The sequence below is a fragment of the Dreissena polymorpha genome, chromosome 8 (genome assembly GCF_020536995.1).
Source record: "Dreissena polymorpha isolate Duluth1 chromosome 8, UMN_Dpol_1.0, whole genome shotgun sequence".
In the NCBI taxonomy this organism is placed as follows: Eukaryota; Metazoa; Mollusca; class Bivalvia; order Myida; family Dreissenidae; genus Dreissena; species Dreissena polymorpha.
Genome location: NC_068362.1, coordinates 54,034,448 through 54,043,746, shown reverse-complemented (window position 1 = coordinate 54,043,746; position 9,299 = coordinate 54,034,448). Strand labels below are relative to the sequence as shown.

The 9,299-nt window shown below is 34.4% G+C and overlaps 1 protein-coding gene across 2 annotated transcripts in view; it reads right to left on the bottom strand.

Moving 5' to 3' along the window:
- LOC127842591 (protein SSUH2 homolog) overlaps positions 1-8,283 on the bottom strand; it is a 75,622-nt gene extending 67,339 nt beyond the window's left edge. The window contains exons 1-7 of one of the 2 annotated variants that reach the window (XR_008031714.1): positions 8,157-8,283; positions 7,882-7,950; positions 7,282-7,369; positions 4,684-6,700; positions 4,137-4,354; positions 3,886-4,002; positions 2,870-3,004 (exon numbers count right to left, since the gene is read on the bottom strand). The gene's annotated coding sequence lies outside the window, so the exon portion shown is untranslated. The remainder of the gene's footprint in view (positions 1-2,869; positions 3,005-3,885; positions 4,003-4,136; positions 4,355-4,683; positions 6,701-7,281; positions 7,370-7,881; positions 7,951-8,156) is intronic. The other variant, XR_008031713.1, reaches the window with a different exon arrangement.
- Between the last annotated feature and the right edge of the window lie 1,016 nt (positions 8,284-9,299).

Sequence of the window (9,299 nt, the reverse complement as noted above, 5' to 3'; positions counted from 1 at the left end):
GCAAGCTATCTCTGACTGATGTCCTAAACATATGACGTGCAAGCTGGCTCTAACACAGATGTCCACAACAGATTACGTGCAAGCTAGCACTTACACGGATGTCCACAACAGAGGATGTGCAAGCTGGCTCTAATACTGATGTCCAAAAGAGATGACGTGCAAGCTGGCTCTTACACGGATGTTCACAACAGATGACGTGCAAGCTAGCACTAACACCGATGTCCACAATAGAGGACGTGCAAGCTGGCTCTAACACCGATGTCCACAGCAGATGACGTGCAAGCTGGCTCTGACTCGGTTGTCCACAGCAGATGTCAGATGGGCAAGCTGGCTCTGCCTCAGGTATGTACACAGAAGATGATGTTCAAGTTGGGAACAGTGCTACAGCTATAAAATATAAACACCATGTTTCATACTATCATATTATTTTACTACATGTATTTCTTCTACAATACAGAACATTATACTCATTATTTGCATTCTGCTATTGATATCTTAAGGTTTACCAGATGCTTTGTGTGATAACAAGTTCATAACAGAAATTAGCCGAAAAACACTTTAGACATAATGTGCATTCTGCTTTAAGAAATATAGCTCAGAATTCACTGGTTAAATCAAATTTTTTGGACTAAATTGGCGTGCCATGCAGACAAAATGTTGAGTTTTGAAACTGTGTCGTATCTGGTGTGAATCTTGAGTTATTTAATATGGTCAGTATATCAGATGTGTACACCTGTTATATGTTAACTGTAAGAGTTTAGAATGTCTTGACAGTCATTGTGTTTGTAATACATTGTGTTATCTTTCAGATTTGTGTGACAGTTAAATATAATAATAAATAATCTTGTTCTGCATGCCGGTCAAATTGTTCCGTGGTAAACACCTACCCATTGTGGTCAACTCGTACCTGTTTTTTAGTCAACTTGTACCTACCCGAACTAAACCCGTACCCGATATACAGAAATAGGTGTAGGATGGTTAGCTTATAAGTCAAACTCATAGAGACAATTTTTATTTTCCTCTTGATGTTTCCACTTAAATTATCTAAGCATTGCTCACGCAAGTTGTCTGCTGCAGATATGTATAAGCAGCGAAAGTGTTGATGAAAATTGACACTTGTGTTTGATGTCTTTCAAGAATTTGACAATTGTGACAAAAAAAGACAAATGAAACAAGTTGAATAGTTTGAATGAGGTACGAGTTGACAACAAGAGCACCGCATAACGGGTGCCACGCTCGGCTACAGGTGCTTGTCAGATTTTTTTTTAGAGGTCACAATGACCTTGACCTAGTGACCCCAAAATGGGTGTGGAGTGTAGAACAAATCAACATGCATCTATATATGAAGTTTCAAAGTTGTAGGTGGAAGCACTTTGATTTTAGAGCCAATGTTAAAGTTGTATAGTAGAGGTCACAGTGACCTTGACCTTTGACCTAGTGACCCAAAAATGGGTGTGGCATGTAGAACTCATCAAGGTGCATCTACATATAATGTTTCAAAGTTTTAGGTGGAAGCACTTTGATTTTTGAGCCTATGTTAAAGTTTTATATTAGAGGTCACAGTGACTTTGACCTAGTGACCCAAAAATGGGTGTGGCGTGTAGAACTCATCAAGGTGCATCTACATATGAAATTTCAAAGTTGTAGGTGGAGCACTTTGATTTTAGAGCCAATGCTAAGGTTTTAGCACAACGCCTACGGCGGACGACGAGCTGGCTATGACAATACCTCGGGTTTTCTCCGAAAACGCCGAGCTAAAAATGGGTACGAGTTGACCAAGGTACGAGTTGCCTTTGGGATGAATTGCCTGTAAAGCCTTGTTCTTTTTCTTTTTAATTGAAGATGTGTACGTTGCTGGACTAGAGCATACGACTGCCATAACAATAACTTGGCTCTCTACTAACTGAGCTTAAAGGAAGATGTTTCTTACACACAAACACGATATTTCATTATTTGACGACATCTGATTATGACGTGTTTATGCGGGTGTTTATGTTTTATCAGAGACGTTTGCATATAGACAAACCGTGAAAACAACACTCGATACTCTTGGGCTGTTTTAATTGCATTAAAATTCATAATTCATGTATGTTAAATACTAACCTCATTGCTAATGTCATCAAAATTGATCACTCTTTCGCCCTTAAAAGGTTTTGTGTTAATGTGAAACAACCGTCATCATGATGACTGCATGCATGCTGGATAAGACGCGAGTTTTGATTGGTTCTTTCTAGGAACCAATCAAATTTTATCGCGTAACCACATAGCAACCCGAATTTCGTGCAGTAATTCAATGCTATTGAAAATCGCGCGGAGTAATGAATCTTCCGCGCGATTTTTCATTAGCAACCCGCAATTTACATAGCAACCCGAGATTTGTACAGTAATTCAATGCTTAATTTTCGCGGAAGATATTTGTGTTCCGCGCTTTGTGGATTAGGTCCGCGCGATTTTATACACTACTATTTGTACAGAGTAGATAATATTAAGGTTCCGCGCGATTATTTGAGCCCGCTTTCTCTACGGGGTTGAAAGATAATTGTTCCGACGGAAAATATATTAAAGTTCCGCGCTTTTTAGATTTCGATTTGTATGTAGTATTTCATGGCTATGCTGGCCTTGGTTTTTCGCGGAAAGTGAAAGTTCCGCGAACAATGAAAATCCCGATATTTACTTTATAAGTATATGTATTTTAGCGGGGGTCCCCTTTGGCTTTCCATACCATACAATACAATAAAAAGAGTGGATCTACTTGTTTGAATCGGTTACGTTATACAAATGTTATTGTCCACAATTTCCTAATCTGTAAAGCATGCCGTTCGCGTGTTTTATTGCAGTTGATACATTTGTATTTGCTATAACAAAGTACCTGTAAATGTGTACAGCTGGTATCCGAATGCACGTCTCAACCAGTAATCACCGATAGGTAGCTGTGTTGGTGGTATTGGGTAGTTTTCAATACATTTGGACGCTTCTTTCCACGTCCCATTCTTTACACATGGTTCTGATTTTAAAGATGTGTGCTCATTTTAAGTGAATGCATTGAGGTTTCGAAATTGTGCCACATTTAGTTATTTTCCCTTGATTTTGTATTATACTTTCAAGTTCTTTAATGTTTGCCTAGTCAATTTATCTGTACAAAGTTACTGTAAATACTATTTACGTCAAACATTTCCATTCTAAACAATTTTCGTAAATCGCCGTTAAAGGAACTCGTTCATAGATGTTCGATTTTTTTTAAGTAATAAAAAGAAGTTACAGAAACGCATTATTGGGCATGGTTTCAATTATTAAAATAACACGGGAAATATATAATACAAAATTTGTTCGGCCTGGGGGTCGAGACCGGTACATTCATAGGCAAAAGGTTGTTCGCTACCTCTACAACACGCAGCTTTTTTTATAAGACGGTAGTTTGACGTTTTTCTTTTCATTATCGACCACACGCGATAAACACATTTTATTTATATTTTTATTCAATTTCGATGCATGATTTTTAAAATCAGAATATATTTTGAACACTTTTCATAAAAAGGATTGTTATTTTGCTTGTTTAATTATAATTCATACTTTCTGTTTGAAATAAATGACATATTTGCATTGTTATTGTTCCAATTGTAATTGAGTCAGTTTGTTAACAAGTCCTTTTAATTCTTTAATGTCTTACAAAAGTTTTTTCAAAATAAGTTAGTATGAAAACGTTACTTTCACAACAGTCAAACAATCTATAACTCAATTCATTATTGAAAGATACGAGTGTCACAATTAATGAAAATTAAAAAATGCATTTAAGTGAAAATAAGCAAACAATTAAAGTTAAGCATTCCCTAACCGATGCACGATAAATGAAATTAATATTTCAACAGTTGAAAAAGGTTGTCATACTTATCATGATGTTGTCGCAACAAATGTAATGCCTTATTTCTGAACAATTGCCAAACGTTGACTCGCTTAACGTATTGCCTTTGGCAAGCGTTCGGTACTCACAATCGACAGGATTATCTGAAAAACGTGTTGCGAGTTTAAAAATATTTATATTGACAATCTTAAAAAATTTAAATATTTCATATTCAAAATCAAGTATTATTCACTTGTATTTAGTATAAAAGGATCGGTTGAAGAACAGTACATCGTACCTGAAGTCGGAATCCAGGTTGCATAGTCTGAAGTCCAAAACGTTTCATTCAAATTCCAGCTGGTAAGCGACAGAACGGAATTATAACTTACTGGAGTACCATTTAGATTGAGGCAGTGTTGCATTGCCAGCGTCCAACTCTTCCGTTGGAAATTACACATTATACGAGCTGTAAACGTTTCAATTGGTGTTTACATGAAACAACATCCACAACGACCGCTAAAAATGTTTTTCACAAAAGGATTTAATTAAATTTTTAAAACTTATAATTAAAATCCAGTTTAATCGTTAAAATATATGGAAATAAATAGCAGTATGTAATAATGAGTGTCTGACTTAACCAGTAGAATCGCAGCAGGAAAGATATATTTAAATAACTAAGCAACAGTTTACTTTAAACCGCTCACCTCGTTCGCGATAAATGAGCTGGCTTTCCAATTCGAAATCTGATTCGTTTCATGAAACGTTATAATAGTAATGTATAAGACTGTTTTCGCTTATAACAATACCTATTCGTAAATAATATGAAGTTATAATTCAAAACTTACCAATAACATTGACATATGCCACTGCAACAAACACACAGAGGACTCGTAAGTCCATCTTTTTATTCAACACTCTGGTGAAGATTGATAAACAGTTCACTTACGTTAACTGTGTGAAAAAAAGTGAAGAGGAAGTTAAAAACCTTGTCAAACTGGGATATGAGCCATACTTATCAGTAGAGGTTTATTGATATGTTTTAGATGTTACGCTGACGATAACCGAATATAGTCGAGACGACACAGAGAGACAAGTTTATTGATTAACTTGTTTATTTTATACACCTGCTGTCAATTCATCATGTTCTTATTATCAGTATTTATCCTGTCACATGCCTTTAAATCAGCCCGATAACCAGGTAACCTTATATCCCAAAAGATATTAGGCTAGATGACCACGTGACCTCGAATATCCGTCAGTTGCTGTCCGCGCATGCGCACGCCTGTACTATTTTCTATTTATAAAATACACTTGTTTTCAATTAAAAAAAAATTACAACATACGTGTAAAGTACTGTTTGTTTAAAAATTATTATTTTAACAGCATAATTTCGTCTTTGTGTATTGAATTAATAACGATTGACTCGATTTCTGTGTTGTTTAACAAGACGGAAGCTAGCCTAAGCGTTTTGCATGACGTGCCGTCACAATGTTTTTGCTGCGGCGTGTTTTTTCCCATATTAAATATTTAAACACAAAATACTGGAAAACTTTATATTTTAGAAGCATTTCAACCAATGTTGTAAATGTGACAGGATAAATAGAATAATAGGTTGGTGACGTGGATAGAGAATGGTTATCTGGCTCGTCGAAGGATCTTATCGGGTTCGCCTTCGGCTCACCCGATAACTTTTCCCGACTTGTCAGATAACCATTCTCCATCCACGTCACCAACCTATTATTCTCTATAAAGTGTGTTCTGTTCAATTTGTTGTTCGTTAATAACAACGCATATAAATACTTAATTGATTGATCAATACGGTAATTACTCAGAGCACAATTATTGTGCACTCTCTTAAGGTAACACAAATGAATAATCATCAACGGTTGAGGTGTTCGCCTTTATCATTTTTACGGAAATTATATTTTAACAACATGGTGATGAATTTTAATTACACCATACAAAATTACATACGCTGTCAAACTTACTGGCAATACCTGTAAACAACAGCGGAAGGCACACGTGGAGTAAAAATACATTAAAATAAAACTAGTTAAGAGATATTTTCAATAATTTTGATAAAGATCCAATGCTGAAACATTAATAAACGGAGTTTGATCATATTATATCTAAAAATGCATTATTATTTTAATTACCAAAAAGTAATGTCTAAAGTTAAAATAATATATATAATTTTTAAAGCATAACTGGAAGCATACACGCTTGTTGAAGCAAAAGTTAAAATTATCGTGTACGTTGATAAATGTATTGTTTAAAATAGCAAACGTTTAAAGAAAAACATAAATAAGAGTGCATCATGTCCGGTTTCTTTTCTGAATAAATTGGGCAGGAACTGATTACCCTTCATGAGAAAGCTTCATACCCAGTAAAGTTATGAAATGACCCATGCAAAATGTTCGGCTTTATGTTTCTCGGTGTTCTGAGACTGCAAAATTTGTAATCGAGGAAAGCTTCATGACCCAGAGGCGTGTGCTGAACAATCGGCTTTAATAAGGTTTCTTCAGAATATTGAGACTTCCGACTGCGAATAAGGTACATACTTCCAGTGTTTTGTACTATCACAGGTATACCTGTTTCAAGTTGTCATTAATAAAGATATGCCCTGATCGTTCAACTTTATAAATAAATGAGAGCATGTTATTAATATTTAGGTGCCGATGTCACACTTTCATAGACATGCTCCTTCTCTTCATTTCTTATTATATCGCAAATGTCAACCTTGGACTGGAGGCAGCATATGCTGATTCTTCATTGTTGCTTATTTCGTCATAGACATGAACATCACCCAACTCCGTGCGCCCAAGCTCTTGTATGCTGTGTTGATTATAAGCATTCCTTTTTCTACAAAAGAATACTTGTTTCTGTACAGAAACTTATCATTGCATGATGTCTTCATGTCGCAATTTAACCCAAATATAACTCCGCTTTCACCTTAAATAAAACTATTTTTAGCAGCATAGTTTTGGTTTTGGAGCCGCTTCATCTGACAAAGGGACTTATCCCAAATGCGACTTGCATAGCTCAGGGCAAGCTTGCTCATTCGTGAATTCTTGTCATGAACTACCGTGTCCGCTATTAAATGAACGCAAGACTTCGTAATCTTATTAGCGGAAGGGATAGATCCTGACAAGTATGCGCGATTTCGTAGGCTGGTCTGGCGATACACTGGCCGCACATGGCATAAGAACTATATTCGCACAAAGCGACTTATCTAAGGCAACTGACCAACAAAATGGAGAAATATTAAAACATGAAAATCGCGGGTAATCGGCTTGGAATAATCAATGGAAATATTTTTTATCAAAGTAATAGGTTTAAGTTTCAATATCTTACTGTTTCATCGCGTCAAATCGTATGTATGGTTCACTTAAGTTGAGACGTGTTAATGATATTCTAAATGTAATGCAGTCTTCTTTACTTACATTCGTATGTAGCTGTTTTTAACAAGCACAGCCAAGAGGACAATAACAATGCCGAAAACAAGACAAACAACGGTGCCTATTATATAGTCTGAAATGAGAAATAAACCTCAAGAGTATTAGCCATGGAAATGGCATATTTTTATGCAAACATATCATTTATTGTATAAAACACACATAATAGATTTCTTCCTTATGCTTACGCAAAACTGGAATTATATAAATATACAAACATTCGCAAAAAATAAAACTCTACATTATTGTGGAACTACCAAGGTATTAAACTAAAAAACTATAAAAACAATTAAAATGTATTCTTTTTAAACTATTTGAACTTTACTCGTACATAAATTTAATATGAAATAAAATTAATAAAAAAGTGATACATTTTTTTAAATTTTAACCTCAAAAAACCGTTGGCAACTTTACTAAGAAATAGGGCTATTACACAACTAACGTATATTTCAAATGGAAAAAAAGTTGAGAATGAAAAAGATCGTCACAGTTATCACAAGCAGATTTATGGTGATTTATTTCAATTCTTTGTTTTTGTGTCAATCAACATGTTTTTACAAGAGAATTATAAAATTTTCACGACCATACCTTTTTTTTCTAAAGCGCTTGGGGCCGTGGGATTCGATGCTTCAAGTACTGGTTTCTCGGTGCGTGATTCTTTAAAATGCATTGATTTAATGATAATGAAACGTGTAATTTAGGCATTTAGGTTGTTTTTAAAGTTAATACAACATATTTTACCTATGTGCATATATGTTTAAACCGAATGTAAACAGTAAAATAAGCTTTATTCATAATAACGTACAGGGCAGTTACCATTACCTGCGCAATAAACAAACAAAATATGCAAGATGCAAACTTACCACTAAATTGAAAATGTGTGAGTGTAATAAATACACAGATAAACCGTAAGTCCATGTCCCTTGTAAGATGCAGCATAAGTACTACAATTCAACATAGTGCACGGTGAGATATGAAACAAACCGAACGCTTCAAACATACATATGTCTGCTATCTTATCTGGTCATGGCCATATTTGTTTACATTTCAACAGATTTCATATCTCTGATAGATTAGGTAAAGTCATTAATCCATTAAGTAAGTATATACAGTCTTATTTTTAGTTGTTTTTTTATAAAAGTTAAAACGTCAATGAACAGCAAAATATAATAAAGATTTAAAAGAAATGGTGTAAGATTGTAAACAAAATTTTATACATCTTAACCTACTTTCCGTTTGAACAAAAAAACAATCATTTAAATCAAATATAACATTTTTCGCTATGCAAATTTTTTTTTTCACAGAGATATACTTTTGTGTAAGCAACACATATGAGGAAGTGTTGGTATTAGCGTAGTGCTTATAATAACTTGCGGTTTGTGAACGGCATTGAAGAAACGAAACTGTGATAAACTGTACCATTTACATATAATTTCAAATACCGCGTTAATATGTATGTATTGGTTTAGGATTTATAAACTAAATTGTTAAGATTATCACCGTAAGTGTAGTGTTAATTCCGACATATACTATCGAATTCAATGGTTGGAACAATGGTTCGAAAAAATGACAGTGCAAATTACAAACATTAAGTTAATAGCAACATTTTATTAATCAACTTGATACTATTGCGCACAATAATAGTGAACATATATGTTTTTTAATGTAAACACTACTAAAGAAAACTATCCAATATCCCTGTTAGAATTAACAGACACAACGTTGATGAATAACGACACATAGAATGCAAATTCATTAGAAGTTGTACCAAAACATGTACGATAGTACTAAACCATTTGAGTTTTATTAAATTGCAAATTATCATATTTTGTGCAATCAAACACTTATTAATGTACAAAAGACATATTCATGGTTTGGAATTCCCCACGTTATTTTCAGAATTGTTCATACACTATTTAGACGCGGATCCTTCTATGTAATCTATAAAGTTTACTGAACCATAGTATGAACAAAGCTCAAAATTCAATTCCATATGCACATCAAAG